The sequence below is a fragment of the Netta rufina genome (assembly GCF_964035555.1).
Source record: "Netta rufina genome assembly, chromosome: 21".
In the NCBI taxonomy this organism is placed as follows: domain Eukaryota; kingdom Metazoa; phylum Chordata; class Aves; order Anseriformes; family Anatidae; genus Netta; species Netta rufina.
The window spans coordinates 12008746-12026576 of NC_140145.1; positions in this window are offsets into that span (position 1 = coordinate 12008746).

Consider the following 17831-nt stretch of genomic DNA (forward strand, 5'->3'; position numbering starts at 1 on the left):
AGCAGCGCCTCGGCACCCCCAGCACTCAGGCAGCGGGACTCGTGCTGGCGGCGTAAGGGCTGCACACAGGCACCTTCTGCCTGGGGCTGCTGGCCTGTGCCTTCGGAGTTCTCCCCGCCAGCCCCCTTGTCATGGAGAACAAGCAACAAAGTGGGTAAGTCGGGAACCTGTGAAATAGGACTATCACCACTGTTACTGTGACTTTAAAAAGAGCAGATTCTTTTTGGACATAGGCATTAAAATGCTTTGAAGACCTGTTTGGGCACCAATTCCTGTCAGTGGATTTGGGCCATGTGCCATGGAGTTTGAGCCCAGGCCTATGCCAGTTGTGAAAATTCACACGAGACCACAGGCCAGAATTGTGGTTCCACCACAAAACACGAGGATTGTGAGAATGACATCACATTGCCATTACATAGCCTGGTGTAAATTTACAGAATCATTTAAGTATATATATATATATATAGGTCATTTCACCCCTATAACTGGTGAGGACATAGCTTGCAAACTCTCAAAAAGACTGTAATTATGTGCATGTCCTGTATTGAAGGCTCCAGGTGGCTAAAATTGGAACTGTAGAACATGAATATTCATAAACTATGTGCCAAAAATCAGCTCATTGTAGCCTACCAATACTCAATAAATGAGGTACAGAGGCTGCCTCTTTATCTACATTCTGTATGTAACATATACACACTCACTTTGTATACATAGGTATACAAACACATATGTACGTATTAGTTTGTTATACATTCTGTGAGTATACATTTAAGACAGTAAGAGTTGACAAGGACTTTTTGGGCCATTGCACACAATCCCTGCTGCTGCCTGCACCACTGCATGTAAGTTATACTCACAAATATACTGACTTCTAACTTAAGAAAAATTACAGTATTTTTCACCCCTTTCTCTCCTACAAAGGCTGTAGGATTTTTGTCATCTAATGGTTATGAGTCATCTACAAACTGAGAACTTAATACATATTTGTAACTCGTGCTTCTCTTTTTTTCTCTTCTTTCCCCAGCATTATCTGTCAGTTTAAGTTGCCCTCCTTATCTATCCCCAGGTGTGCTCACAGACACAGATCACATACCCTCTCAGGCTCTGTACTGCAGGTGTAAATAATCTGTGTTGCTTTTGGCTGTTATCCCAAGTCTGCAGCTCAATCGCACTTGGCAAGACAGAGATCTTTGCCACCACTGACCTCAGGACTGCAGCAAGTTTGCACAGTAGACACTGATGCTCACATGCTGCACTGCACCATAAGTATTTTACACAAGTATTATGCCAATCCATGCAATATGCATTTCTTACAAAAACAGTGTGCAAGTTTCACTTAGTCACTGATAGATGCACAGACTCTGGTCAGACACACAGAAGGAGAAAGTGAAGCACCACGTGTCTAGTGCTGTCTAGGTCACAGAGAAAGTTCTTTTTTTCCTTCCCGAAGAGACGACCTACCACTGATCACAATGGACTTCTGATCCCCATACACTACAGGTTGCCCAGGTGGACCTCTTCATGTATTCAGACAGACAAAGCGGTAGTCTGAGTCCCAAACCCACCAGGTTTGAGAGGACAGAAGGCCCCAAAGAAGCAAGATGCTACAGCCAGTGCAGATTTCAGACTGAATTTTACTGGGACCTTCTGCTTTATGCCAAGTCAGGGAATGACACTAGCAGCAAAACTACTGTAATCAGTCTAATTCATTTGCAACTAGGTCTGTCATAAATAGAAGCCCAGTAGTGAAAGTTAGGTTTTACTGATTTGTTTCTCCCCCTGCATCTATTTTTATGACACAGAAGAGCAAACCACTGTTATGATATACAAGCTGGAATCAAGACTCTCCATCAACTTGCAGCTACATTTTGTCCCACTGCCCACCAGGGTTCAGGTTACCCCCAGAGCAGCCCCATTTGATCCCGACTGCTCTCATGCTCAGGCTATTGACTTGGGAGCTCAACATCAACCTCCAGCTGTCCCACTGGGCTCAACCCACTTCTCCAAATATGCAAGTTACTGATGCTCTGCATTCCTCATCTCCTTCCAGAATAGCCAGTGCTGGAACCCACAGGACAAGACATCTGCAGACACTCACCCATTGCTGCAACCTGTTTAAGGTTCATTATGTCAGTGAGCAATGCTCCCTGGGTGCTCAAGCTAAAAGCCCCAAAGATGATAGGCATATGGCCATGTTCCCTAGCAAACAGACCTGACATAAAACATCCATATGAGCACAAGCTTACCACAAACACAGTGTAACAGCAGACAAACATGAATAACTTTGGGAAGGCTTAACTTGAAAACACAAACAATGAATGCCCTACCACACTTCATCAAAGCCAAGATCCTGGAAAACTTTTACATGGAGGTGGGAGATAATCCCTCTAGAGAGAGGGATTTTGTGGGTATCTGTTTAAATCTGCTTACCTCACAAGTGCACTTGCACTCTTCTGGAGAGAGGGAGGGAAAGGAAGAAAATAAAGGTAAACCTGCCCAGGAATAGAGGACACAATAGGAGAGAGAAATAGCTTTGATTCCTGGAAACCAGCTGCAAAGTAAAACTTTTAAAGCAACACTTAAAATCATGAACATCATCACCAGCCTTCATATGCAATTCAGCCATTCTGCATTGCTTTATTAATTTTCCATTAAAACCATTTCTGCTGAAATCCATTATTCACTGCTAAGACCAAGCTACTGCTCTACTACAGCAACATTAACCTCCATAAAATAATTAAAGGATGGGTTTTCAGCAAGAGACCTTATGCATCACCTCTCTGGAACTTAATGTGCCTTTCAATGGCCTTGAATATAATGAGATGTTCAAATATAGAAGGTTGAGTTACTGCTTTTTTCAGTTGTGACATTTATGCAGCTAGAAATATCCAGCTTTTCAACTGTTACTTATAATTTACTTTTGACCCTTGTTAGTTGAGAGTAATCTTTAAGGAAGCTTCCTTTTTAATCTGATTTTTATATTATCATTTAATTACTCTAACAAATTTGCAGATGTACAAATTAGAAAGGACCACAAGTCAGCTCTTGCCCTTTGAACCACAATGTCTTACAGGAAGGCATTTTTATTTTTTAGCCTTCTTCATACTCAGACAAGCAAACATCTTTTTCAGAGCATTTGTTTTTCCTTATAGCATCTCTATTCTCAACTAACAGCTCTTAGCTCAGAAGTTTTTCCTTCTCACAGATACAGCAACTCACATGAATGCTCATGAAAATGCAAGAATCTTATCAGAAATTACATAATTTCTACACATGGGGCATAAGCATTGTAAATTGATCCAGTATGGACCAAGCCATCTGTAACAGCAGCAAAGAAAAAAAAAGCCTGCCCTTAGTCACATAAAATGGTGTCAAACACTCCCATAAATGAAAAGAAATATGATTAAAGTGCATTATTAAAATGAAATGTTTTATGCAACAGTTAAAATGCTGTGATAGGCCTAAAGATTTTTAAATGAAATTAATTCTCATTAATGTGCTCCCATTTCATCAATCCAGGCTTCTTCCCCTCTCTATTCCCTGCAGAGCTTCGTCTCACCCCCATTTTTGGAGCCTGCTCCTTGGACGATGGCCCAGCACAGGCTCCATCCCTTTCTGTGCCCTGTGCTAGGACCAGCCATGGAAACAGCACAGGGAGCAGCCATCACCTGGGGACCAAGCCCTCAGCACCTCCAGAAAGGCAGAGTCAGCACGGGTCTCCCACAGGACGGGGCCACGAATCTCAGAGTTACTGCTGCCCCATGCAGAGGACAAATCCTTGGAAGTAGTCAGTAGCAGGAGAGGCTGGTATTTAGCCTACTTTTAAAGCATAAGGACATGCCGGTGCAGTGCAAGTCTTGCCCTCATGCAGTGAATAACATCTGGCTGCCCACCTGGCTACTGCTACAGCCTTTCAGTGGTGCCAAGTGTGGAACATTGATATTTTCAGACTGGAGATGCTATGCAATCACAAGCTCTTAAAATTATTGAAAAGGAGAATGATTTCCTCATGTGGACGATAGAGGAGAGATATTTCAAGGTCAGCTCTGCATCAGTGGGGTGTGTCAGAAGAAATACTGTGTAAATAGAGCACTTCCTGCAGATATGCATTGACTGGATTACAAGCAATCATCATAAAACCACTGCAGAGGCAGAACAAACGATCACAGCCTTTGTTTTTGTAAGATTGGTTGAAAGTCTGCATTAACCTGTAATGCTTCTAAAATAAAGCACTTAGCACTGCCTTAGCAAAATTACACAGCTCATTTCATAGAAGAAAATTCATGTCACAATGGATAAAAAATACAGATAGGGGAATGATTTAAAAGAAACACCTTGCTAATGACAAGAACATTTCTTTGACGAGTTGGCTTATAAAGGAGCAGTCTGAAGTAAAACTGCATCCTTCATGAAGCATCAAATATGCTGGAAAATAAGCCAAATCTTCCATGCTGACATACTCTATTAAAATGATGTTGTGGAAAATTGTTATACACATTCAGGTATGTATGCACATAGCCACATGCACCATAGGGGACCTATCCTTCAGGGAGGGACCGGGAGGTTTGGCCTTGCCTCTGGTCTCCTGGATGGAGAAGCCAGTGTGGGGCCACCACACTGCCTGGGGGTGTGCAAGGCTGGGACCCAGCCCCAGGGCAGCCCCATGCCCCTCCATGTACTGGAGCAGTACCTGCACTCAGCAGCCACCCCAAGGACCCAGGTACCTCTGCATTTTAGCAACTGCACTCCACCTTTTTTTTTTTTCTTTTGTTAAACGATTGTGCAGAACGTTTGTTTTCTTTGAAACTGTATTTCTTTTGCAGTCACTCGGTTAAATGGATTCCACTGTGCCTGTTTTATGCCTCTCTTCATTCCAGCAGAGACTAAATTAAGCTTTGAAGTTTAGTGAGAAATCCCAATGGCATAAGACTTCAATGTTATTTCCTGAATCTTGGCGAATTAAAAAAGGTAAAGTACAAGAGGAAAAAAACCCAATCTTCACTGTTGTTTTCTACAGCTTGATTCTGAAATGACTGGCTTTGAAAATAACCTTAGTGCCTGACTTTATGTATTATTCATATATATTAAAACATGTAAATACAGTTTTCAAAGGTTAAATAAAACTCCTTGCCTATACAGGTCACAATTATTTAGCATTTTGATACAGCAACTTACATCATAAATATTAAATAGCAGAGAAGGGAAAAAAGTGACCCCAAACAAACACAAAGTTTTCTCCTCAATATTGAACATGTACATATCACTCAGATAAAGTTTCACAGAAACCAAAACAAGTTGCTTTCTCAAATGTGATTGTAACAAACAAACAAACCCAAACTACTCATCAGGGTAAGTCTTCCTCATGCTGTGACACACCAACTAGACAAATATTCTAAATACCTAACACCTCTGCAAATTCTGTGCTCTTTGGTCAAAAATACCATTTCACCCACTGCTGTCACTACTAAACTTCCTTATCAAAGGCAGAAACAGGCCTGGACTTTAAGCATGCATTCATTTCTTCTTAGGTTCATTCAGAAAGGAGAGAGGCAAGTTCTGCCTTTGACAACTCTTTACCAGGGGTGGATAATTGCCAGCGACAGAAATCCTGTTAGGCTACCCAGTCCAGCAATTTGATAGCACTGGATATTCCCCCAGGTTTCTAGTGCTTTGTTCAGGCTGTCTTCGAGTTTTGTGTTGATGCCCATAACTAGTACATAGCACCTCAAGCTAATTACATTGCTAAGGAATGTTAATACATCTCACAGACCCTCTGGCTCCCTGGTGCAGGTCACTGAGGCACACTGGGCAGTGGCGTGGTGCCTCACATCAGAAGCTGACAAGAACATTTCTGGCTGCATCCTCCTCCTGCCCGGTCTTATGGAAAAAGGCTTATGTGCAAAGTGTGCCAAATTAAGAAAGTAGACTGTGGGGGAGAGAGGGGTATGACAGGGAATGCAACTACAAAGTAGCATTTATTAAAAAATAAAAATAAAAAAAATTAAAAAAAGCTTTGTTTTAGTTCAAAGTATGTTAAGTTTACAATTTCAGTTTATGGTTGTTTTAGAAATGGCTGAAGGTGAAGCAACATCTTATCAGCCTCTTTTCTTGCTCAGACTAATTACTTTCATGCACACACAAATTGTCCTTTTATCTCTTGTTTAAAGTAACAGCAATATGAGAAAATGAAGAAGTATAAACAAATTGAAACCTCATATTTATTCTGGGACAGCAAACCAAGTTTTCCACTCAGATCCATGACAGCTCTAAGTTCTGAGCTTTTTTTGTTTGTTTGTTTTTTTTAAACATTACAAACCCTTACAGAAATTCTATTCAGTCTCCACATACTTGGAAAATATTTTTGTTATACCTACTGTATCTTCTGCAATATTTTACCAAGGATTGTTGACAATGTTTTATTTGTCATTACCATAAATGTGTCCAGTCATCGGTAGAACAGAATGTTCTAGAAAGTAGCATAAAACTACTTTGTTAACGTCCTTACAGAAATTCAGGAGACCAAACAATTTAGAAAGCTCTACAGAAGCTCTGCTGTGCCCCTGTCAAACTCATCTTCATGATGCAGAACAAGTTCTCATCACCTGTAAAAGTATTTCAGGCTGTCTTAGGTAGAGGACTGATTTTAAAAGCATACATTTAATTAGGGCAAGTAACAATCCTGTTTGTTAAGTTTGAGACTATCTCCGTGGAAAAAATTGATAGCCCAGATACTTAACGTTCAGCAAACATCACATGGCACAAGACAGGACAGAAGTGTTTGCTTTTTGTTCAGTGAAATCCAGCTACCAGGGATTGGTGCCTGCAGTCTGGAGCTGCAAATATTGGGAAGGCATCACAGGAAACCTCATTTCCACTGAGCCTCTACAAGAAACTGTTTGATTATGGATGGCTTGAACTAGAGCAACCAGAATTGTTCCTCTATATATCAGAACATAGAAATCTGGTCTATCCCATCATTATCAGTGCTGGAAGCATAGTAATTTTTTATTTTTATTTTTTTTAAGTAGAATGAAAAATCAGAATGTTTTCTATTTAACTAATCTGAGAATTAATTAAAATAAAGATTAACTGTCAGTTGTGAGCATCAAAAAACACATTATACTAATAACAGCTTATTACATTATTTTTCTGCTAGAATGCAATATTGATTAGAAATCCTTGGAATAGAATAAATTGAATATTTGAGCAAATTCAGTAACAACCGTTTTCTTGTAAGTGCAGGTGCATACTGTTTAATTTGAAGGGAGCATGTGGGTGAGATCTAGGTGTGGGGGCCCAGCACAGCCACAGCACTGCTGAGCAGCTGCCACCAGCTCCAGCATCCTTCCCCACACCCGATGCCCAAGCTCACCCCAGAAGCCACATGTTGAGCCCAAACGCAGGACCAGCTCCCGGCCCACCCAGGGCTGCCGCCAGCATTGCACGTCCATCGAGACGCACGGACAGCTCTCCATGTGCAGGGACCGATCCCGCAAGAACATCAATGGTGCTGAGCCAATACCAAGAAAATGTGTAGAAGTAACAACAGCATCCAGAGATTAGTCACTCTCTACTTGCAGACATTGAATTCACTGCATCTTGCACTTCAGTTTCTGGATACCACAGCTACAGCTTAATCAGTGCTGAGATATTGGAGTAATTAGCTTATCCTAACTCAATAACACAGTTTCCAAACAGCTTGCTGAAAAATCATACCCAGCAAGAGAAGTAAATTCCACTTGTTTTGCAGTGTGTGGCAAAAAACATCTCTGTGCTGACCACAAAGAACTCTCCTGTGCCACCACAGCATGATTTGGGCTAGATGCCCGTTTCAGTCAGCATTGTTAACAGCACAGAACAGCCATCCTCTTCCAGTGGGTCTGGCTCTGGGTCTTAAAACAGTCAGTGCACACATTTAAATTAGGAACAATAGTATACACATGCTCTAGAAATAATTTTCAGTGTATCAGCAACATACAGAAACCTCTGAAGGCAGATAAAGACTTTGGTAGTGTCTGTGTTTCAAACCATTGCAACTTTATTTATTTTTAATTTCTGTATTATTTATGCTGATTTAAAATTTACTAATACTACTAATCCGGTTGCAGACTTTTAATTTAAGTACCTGTGAGTGGGAATGGGGATGGAAATTAATAGAACTATACTACCAAATACTAGATCGGCTTATTCTGTTTGAGCTATGTGTAAAATACACATTATGTTTCAAATGCACCAAAGACCTTAAGAACACCTCTTTGGATCCAGTCCCAAAGCTGACACAAGCTGAAAATCTCCTGCTTTTGGCCTGGTGACTGCACCAGGCCCCAGAGCCCCGCAGGTTTGCAGCCCTGCTCTGCCTTGCACAGTGAGAGCACGGCCCCAGTACCACAACCCAGGGCTGCTGCAGGTCAGCCCCTGCCCACATGCACTGCTGCCCTGCCCAGGGTTACAGAGGGCACAGAGGAAATCTGAGCAGAGACTGCAAGAAGCAGCAGTCTAAGGATGCTGAAAGTACCTGCTTTCAAGTTACAGAAAAAAACATTAATGCACTCACTTGAAAGCTGGGACAGTCGCATCCGCTAAGCTTAAATTCCCTTTTGTACCTACCACAGCCAAGTTTACAAACAGCAGCTCTGCTGTGTCACTGAGTACTTGCTCTTACAGGAAGTCAAGAAAAAAGAGCAAGCAGGTTTTTAGTAATTTGTCTCAATGTAGGCTTTAAACCCTCAATTTATCTCTGTCATTGCCAACACTTAGCTTAATCTGTTGCTCTGTTTCTTTCTCACTGCTAAGAATCCCAGAAGGAACTAATATACATAAAGAATTGAATCTCAATTAATGCAGGCTCTTGCTAATTTTTCCAGCACATAACTAAGAAACATTTTAACTCACTATTTTCTCATTGCTGAGCCTCTAGAGAAAATGCTTCCACACGTTTATTCTTTATGCAAGTTGGTATTTATCACCCAACATGGCAATGTCATTGCTTGCAAACTTTCATGGTATTGACTCTATCTTCTACCTTCCCAGAATTAAATATTTCAATTAAAATGAGAAGTAATTTAAATATTAGCATGAGGTTTCCAAACAGATTTAAATAATGCCCCAGCTGCACATTGCCTAATTCTTGTCTGGTTCAAGAATTTTGAAGGAGAATATACGATATTAACCAAACACATTTCATATTCCTTCAGTACAACACCACTAACATGACTAACACCAAGGCACATATGAAAAATACAGATATTTGTGTTCACCAGAGGAGGAGGAAACAATGTCTATGGTACATTTAAGCAGACTTGTCGCATTCTTCTGTAAAGATAGACCAGGCCTGCAGCTTCAGGGCATGTCACAGGGGAAGAGGCTGTGCAGAACATGCAGCTGAGACCCAGCTCTGATGGCAGTCCCAACTTTCTCAAGGAGGGCAACGCCGAGTACGTGGGTGCTACGAGCAGGGCCGAGCACCTCACCAGCCTGGTGGCTGTGCTCAACAGCCAGGAAGCCATTTGACACAGCACATGCATTAAGGTAAACACACTTCCCCCGGAGACGGATGAATTTCTAACCTGTACATTTTTATTTTTTGATAAAGCCATTAAAAAATGCAGTATGCTCCCCCTACTGGATCTTAACCTCTTTCCCAGCTGAAACCTTTACCAGAGCTCAAAGCAGAACAAATGAGAACATTTTACTTACCAAGAAAACCAGATGCTTGAGAATCCTGTAAGACTGGGCAGTCCTGCAGCTGTGGAGCGTTCCCATCCAGTCAGGGATTTCCTCTGTTGCCATTCAGCCTCAGCGCAGCAGAAGCACTGCTGAGAGCCCCTTTGCCCCCAGGCCACCAGCCTGGGCTGCCTCCTGACAGAAGAGCCAGGCTCCGAGCCCAGCACTTCGCCTACCTCTCCAGCATGGCAGGACACAGCTAGTGCCTCACTGAGGAGAGGAGAATCTGCGCACCCCCAGGAACACCCCCCTCACCAGCCCCTTATTACCATGTCTGAGACAGCTGAGGTGCCAGCAGGCAGGCGAAGCCTTTCTAAACTAAGCTGGTTAACCCTGGTGGGAAAGGGAAGAGGAAAGACTCCTTCCTTCAACGACTGACAAACAGTAGAGAGCATGAACTTTTTTGGTGTGTTGTTGACAAGAGTAACTTATGCTGGCACTGCTTTGTTAAGGCTACATGGCCCTTTTGGGAAGGACACCAAGATTGGTTGTGATCCTAAGGATGATGAGCCTTGGGGCCAAAGGAAAGCCCTTGGCTACATCATACTCACCCAAAGTACAGTGGCCAAGTCTGTTAACTTCTCAGCGGAAAGCCAAAGCACACTAACATCAGCTGGGAGTTGATGCCACATACTCTCATGAAGGTTACAAATCAGGCACTTTTATTGCTGCATTTAATTTTTTCAATCTACCTCCATAGCCCTGACACATCCCAAGTTGCAAGCAAATGCATTTGGGACATACCCAACTGCATTGACTCTTCCATTTTTCATATGGAAAAGGAAATCCATTTGAATACTAATAGCATTCAGCTTTTCCTTACAAGCAGTGTTTCAGATTTGCAGTCTGGTACAGAAGAGCAGCATGGGGAGGAGGGGTATATGTAACCACAGTAGTGACAGTTACATAATTTTGCAGTTCAAAAGTTATTGGAACATTTCAGAGTATAATGCCCAACAATTTGTATTCCAGATATCTTCCATACAAACTGAAGGACTCCTAAAGGTTACATACCTCCGCTTTAATGCTTGTGCCCTTTTCTCAAATTAGTGATAGAGTCAAATTCTTATGAGATTGTATCTTTGACACAGAGTAAAATTATGGTAATATTCATGTGCAGTTTTATCCAGTATAACTCCTATTTCCATGGAATTAGAAGGGGAAAGAACGTCCCATTAAACTATATTAAAGAAGGTGATATTCACCTTCCAGATATAGGAATACATTTGAGGACTACATATAACATTATGTGGGAAAAAAAAGAAAAAAAGAAAATGAAAATTCAAAAGCAGCAACAAGGATCTAAGCTATTGTGTAATACAATTCCAGCTACAATTTAGTGCTGATTATAATTCTAGGTTTCTAGACATAAATGAAGGAAACCAGATGAAGTTTGGGGGGACTGTTTCTACAAGTATAATTTAAAAGGGTGTCTGTGCCAGCTGAGGATCCAGCCTTGCCTGCAAGAGGCAGGGTTTGAAAGTGTACTTTGCCTATGATTTGGCAATGTCCAGCATGCATTCAAATACGCTCACACTTCCTCAAGGGAAAATAAAATGAACAACAACAGCAGACATGCTCTGCACAGATAGTAAATCTTCCTCACCATGGAGGCCAGAGCCTCAACTCATTAAGCCTGCTACCACCAATTTTAATGATATCGGAAGTCTGTACATACCTGCAATATCACCTTGATCTTCAGTGAGGTTTTCCCAACTCCTGTGGCTGCTGCAGTGCCCACTGACCTACCAGCTCTGCTTCTACATGCAGGGCTTAATGAAGCCGCTTTACCATCTAACAAGGCTGCAGGTGTAGGGCTTGGATTGACACAGGAGGAATAAGAGTACTTGAGGTCACACCACAACTGAAGTGTGATTTGTTAGTTAACAGAAGTACTTAAGTGCAATAAAACAAGGCAGCTTTTGTTCCATCACTTTCCTGAGCCTAGAGCCCCTGGGAGTTTAAAACACCCTGAATTAATACAAGTGAAGCCATAAGCATTATCTAAGCCTGCTGGCTTTTGTAACAGCCAGGTGCTGATCACTCCGATGATTGATCTCTAATAGGCTTGAGATCCCTCTTCAATGGCTACTCAGCCAAAACCAAACCAACCCCCAAACCAGAAACAAACAAACAAACAAACAACAACAAATGCATCAGAAGTGTTATTTTTAATCACTGTTTATGTAAAATAAGGCTAGAACTATTTTTAACTAATTCTATGCCTGTTTTGAAGATTTGTCAAGGAATTTCTACATGCAGCTTTGAGAAGCTCAAATTAAAGACAGCATAAATAAATAAAAACTTATTATTCCCAGAATGCAGCAAAACATGATTAACAAACTAAAGCCTACTGAAAGTCCTGGATTTCTGCTTTTATGTCACATAGGCACTTTTGTGGACCATAATCCCTGTCTCCATCAGAATCCCAGATAAAAAGGAGGTTTCTGAAAGGACTTAACACATTACTTCCATTTGACTGCCAAGCAAGCAGACAACAAGAAAGCTAGAAAAAAAAAAATTCACTTGGTATTGTGGGGCAAACCCAGTGCACAAGCACTTGCAGAAAAACTCTAGGTTCTTCCTGAGAAAGTTTTGTTGTCACAAAATACAGTTGAACAAGAAACCTTTTCTTTGTCCTGGAGAGAAGAAGATGAAGAAACTCCGGGGTGTTTCTCCTCACTGTTCCTCGATAGAGTGGACAAGGTGGAGTGACCAGGACGAGGACACTATTTTGGCGTCAGACAGGTGACACGATGGCTCCAAAACTGGGGGAGCTCTGCCAGGTCTGTTGGTTGAGATTTGGCTGCTGCTGCCTGTTGTGAAGGTGTATGAGCAACCTTACAGAGCAGCTGCAAGCTCTCTGCCGTATGGCAGCCCCAATGCCTGTTCCCTGACTGCTCCCGGAATCCCAGGCTGTGCTGGGAGAGAAAATGCTGAGTGACGGAAAGCTTCCCTCATCACCACCCAGTGAAACCCTCTTACCATTCAAAATCTCTGCAGGCAGAAAGCACGTAATTTCCCACTTGTTGTGCATAAAATTGGGAGGCAGGCTTTCCCAATCCCCTGCATCATTGCTATTAGCCTGCTGTTCTCACACAGACCCTCTGCACGCCAAATGATTCAGGCTGTGCATTCTTCATGCCCAGATACTAACTGCAACACAATAATTGCAGGGTTGGGAATGAAAACATTACTCAGCTCACTATAACTGATGCCTCTCTGTGAATAGACAAAAGGCAAGCCAAGCACCCTCAGCTCGCACATTCACACATGCTGATGGTTCCTACCTTAATGGTTCTATGATTCTATGATAAAGTGATCTTGTCTTTGAAGAGCCTAAATTTAAACTAAGAGTAGTTGGTGGCCAGAGGTGTTTAGAAGGACTCTGCTCCCTTGGGCAGAATTCTTGACTAGCATTGCTGAAAAAATCTGCTCTGACATTTGCATAGGGATTGCTGGGAAGTGAACAACTGAACAAATGTGAAATGTAACTTGAACACAGGCATGCAAAAGGAAAGATTCAGGACTGTAACAGACACAAAAATTTATAGCCAACCTACCCTACTATGTAAACTAGCATATAGCTAACTCAGGGAAACACAAGGTCCATACATTTTGATACCATATGAATATATGTCTCAGTTATAAATCTAAAATCACTCCCACACTTGTACTCTATCTCCATTGACTTATTTATGTGAATTCATGCTCAAGTGGAGGGTTACTTACTTCCAAGTGTGAGAGTTTCACTAAACTGTATTGAGAAGCCTGTATTAACTTTATTGAGTGAAACCTAAAACCTGAACTCTGCCATACAGTTCTTTGTAAATCCACAGTGGCTTGTTCTGAGTGACTGAGGCAAATTTAATTACCACATCTGGAAAAACAAGGTAGTGTACACACATGCATACAAACTCATGGCATGGGCATATGTCCTGGTTTCAGTTAGGACAGAGTTAATTTTCTTCCTAGTAGCTGGTAGAATGCTATGTTTTAGCTTAGGATGAGAAGAGTGCTGATAACACGATGATGTTTTAATTGTTGCAGAGCAGTGCTTACACCAAGCCAAGGACGTTTCAGCTTCTCACTCTGTCCTGCAGAGGCATGCTGGGAGTGCAGCAAGAGCTGGGAGGGGACAGACCCAGGACAGCTGACCCTAACTAACCAAAGGGGTATTCCATACCCTCTGGGGTCATGCTGAACAATATATAGGGGTGGCTAGCCGGGGGAAGGGCGGCCGGACTGCTCAGGGTTAGGCTGGGCATCGGTCTGTGGGTGGTGAGCAATTGCGTTGTGCATCACTTGTTTTGTACACATTATTATTATTATTATTATTATTATCGTTATTATTGTTATTATTGTTATTATTATTTCCCTGTCTTAATAAACTGTCTTTATCTCAACTCACAGGCTTCACTTTCCCATATCTCTCCCCCATCCCAGAGAGGGAGGGGGGAGGGTGAGCTCTGTGGGGTATATGTGGTGGGCTGTGTGGTATTTAGCTGCCGGCCGGGTTAAACCACAACAACATAAAAGACTTGATCAAATTTCTGGAAAACTTGGGACAAAAAAAAAGTAACCCCATGCACTTTTGGGAGAAAACAACAAGAAATCCCATGAGGCTTTACACATGAGCACCCTGGAACATTGGTTTGATCTGGTGTCTGGGAGGGAGGCCAGCAAAAAATGGAGAAAAACCAAATCCTTACTGGATATGACTATAAATATATGATTGTGTATGACTGCACTTAGCCAGTCTAAAATACACCTCTTTTTGTTGGTGCCTGTAACATGCTAGACCATCCTTGTTCTCTCTAAATCAAAGTTGCATAATGCCTGTTGTACCACATGATTAAGGGCCTGAGTTTTGTGCCAAGGAAAGGCTCAAACTACATGGATAAAAATTAGATAGCATCACATGGTGGCTGCTGCCTCACTGTCCTTGCAGTTGAGAGGTTGAGAAGTGCAGAAGATAGCCAGGAAAAATATTAGAAGTATGTACACCTCACCAGGGGTTAGGAAATAAAGATTAGGATTTGATTTATGCTATTAATAAAGAATAGTTTCCAGAATTTCACAGCATGCACATACCAGGTGGGTTTAGAAAGGTAGGACTTCAGCTGTGATATGTTTGCAGCTGGTAGAAAAGAGAACAAACTCATAACTCAAACAAACCTAAATATTATATTACAACTCCACTTAATGCTATCTCAGAAAAATAGATGGATGCAGGGGAAGGAGTTCTGCAAAGCATGCACATCCTGCTGACAAAGCTGGGCTGTCTTAACACAGCAGGAGTTGTATATTAACCTACTGACTTTTTAAATCTTTCCGCTTGAGAGTTCCAATTTTTTCAGGGCTGTGAATGGACATGGGCTTGGTGCTCCCAGACCTAAGGGACATCAGCTCCATCCTCACGCTGCAGGATGGTGTTGGGGGTCAGGACACCACTGTGGTGGTCCCCTGTAGGCGGTAGCTCCCAGGAGCACCCGTGGGTGCTGCAGGAGCTGTTGCAGGCAGGGTGGAACAGGTCTTCTTGCAGCCCTAAACCACTTCTCTGTGAAGTGTCCCACGCTGCTGAGCAAACCTCAGAACCTGCTGGCTTCTTGTCCTTGGCCACCACTGGTGTCCCACAGGGGACATTGGCACTACACCAATGGTGGGTTTGGATCCAGAGCAATTAAAAGGTTTGCGTGAAGTGCTGGGCTGAATCCTCCTCCTCTGTGTCGGTTTGATTAAGGGGCCCTGAAAGTGGCCAATTATATTCCATGTGGTTCTGCTGCTAGACTTTTATCCTTTTTTTCCCCCAGTACTTGCTTTTGTTAGATATACGTCTTGATGAGGCCCTGATTCAGCAAACTCTGCAAGATTAAGCATACAAACAATCTTAATGGTTGATGTTAAAATCAAGCACGTTGCTGGGGAGCAGGGAGAGATTTACTTGTAGGGTGCCAGTTAGGGGGAGACTAGGTCCCTTGTCACAGGGTGTTAAATTGGATCAATAAAAGTGGAGCCATTAGCCCATATATTGCACTGCTCAGTGTCAGCCTTCATTGATCCTTGGCTGCTTGCAAGGTTGAAGTTTTACATATTCAATTATCAGGGGAGAGCATTTAAACAAAAGCTGGAAATAGAGTAAGGGCAAGAAAACTGCTGAGTATGTCAAATCGAGGTTGATCCAAAAACCATGCACTATACATATTCCCAGATGTTTACTATACATTTGTATAGGTAGCACTTAAATATGGAAAGTTGCACTCCGTTTTGAAAACAGCCACCAAAAGTTCATAAGTTTCATAACCTGTCATTTTGAGCAAAAGGATATATATATCTCCAGTCTGAAAGAAGTTAAGCTAGTTGAAAAGCATATCTAGACACTGAGAACAATTTTCATTCATTACTTACTATTGCAAATGTGTGCCCTTTCTTGGAGGGCAGGCTAATCTAAGCCTTATTCTTTCACTGCTTGCCTGTATTACCAGAAATCATTTTGCCCAGCATTAAGTACTGAAGTTTTCTTTCTAAACCATACCCAGTGGGCAAAATGCTTTAAATGTGTACATTTAAAAATGGGAAGAAAGGAAGACAGAGAAACATTGGGTATGTATAGTTGTGAGAAGTAACTGCAAGGAGAATCACAAACAGGCAAATTCTATTTCTAGACAGCAAGCCCTGAAGCAATAAAGAGGAAAACACTTCCATTAATTTCTACTTGAAGAGATCAATACTACCGACACCAAGTAAAAGAGACACTTTTTTCTCATGATCCATTGCAGGGTTGAACAAAACTCCCAGCACTGTACACAGAGCTGTACAGAGCTCCAGCTCCCCTGAGACTGGTTCCTTTTCTGGAGAAGAGATACAGCTGCTGTGGGGCTGCTGCATGGGAGCTACCCGTGCCATGGCAGCCCCTGATGCGGATCAGCAGTGCAGGTGTGGAAAGAAACACAGGAGTGTGTTTCTGTACTAGGAGTCAGTTTGGCCCTGGTTGTGCAAAATTTAACTTTTTAAAAATTATTATTATTATTATTTTTAAATCAGAACAGAAAAAAATCTTCTCTTTCTGAACTCATTGCCTACAAGTTCCAGTTTTGCTCATTCCACATTAAAAAATTACACTTGTTTGCTGAGCACGGCTTGCAGTCATTTGACAGATTAAGCTCCATCCTACTCTGGCTGGTTGTGGACATCTTCCACAGCCACCGCAGAGACACTCGCATACGTCCAGCTCTTTGTCATGCTTAATACATTAATTGGAACTGATGCAGAAGAGGTTGCAGGCAGTGAATTCATCACTCTCTGCATGAAGGCAGCTGCTCAAACAAGAACTGATCTGCTTTCAAAATGCCCTGCTTTAATGTGGTTAGTGATCACAGAATCACAGAATCACAGAATTTCTAGGTTGGAAGAGACCTCAAGATCATCGAGTCCAACCTCTACCTAACGCTAACAATCCCCACTAAACCATATCCCTAAGCTCTACGTCTAAACGTCTTTTAAAGACTTCCAGGGATGGTGATGTTTTGTTAAAGAAAGAGACATCAGGTATTTAATGTTCTTCATCTTCCAAAAGTGAGCGAATATTTGCAATTAAATTAATTATGATAATCATGCAGGAATCTCGTCTGTGCTGTAAGTTGGATTTTTATTTTCAAGACATTGCATACTAAAAGAGTATATTCCTTTGTTCTGTATGGATTTTGACTGAAAGGACAGTGAATAGTTACTTACAGCAATATTGCAGACCTGCAAATTGCTCTAAGAAAATGACAGGTTCTCCCTATGGCTCCCTGTCTGTTCCTCCTGGATGGCTGGGATTGGCCTGGGCAAACCTCTGAGGCAGGTGGCTCCACTATTTTGAAGATGAAAGTGGGAATGGTTTCATTAGTGAAGTGATCTTAAACCATGCAAGAAAAGCCAAGCAGATCTACTTATCAGTGCACCTTTGCCTTGTGGGTGAAAACTGCAAATTCCATTGCAAAAGTATTTCCACAATTTTAATGTAGGTTCTTCCAATTAAGAACAAAACATTATGTTTTCCTTTGAATTGAACTTAGGCAAATTCAAGACATTCTTTGCAGCTAAGTCTTACTGTGTAGTGGATG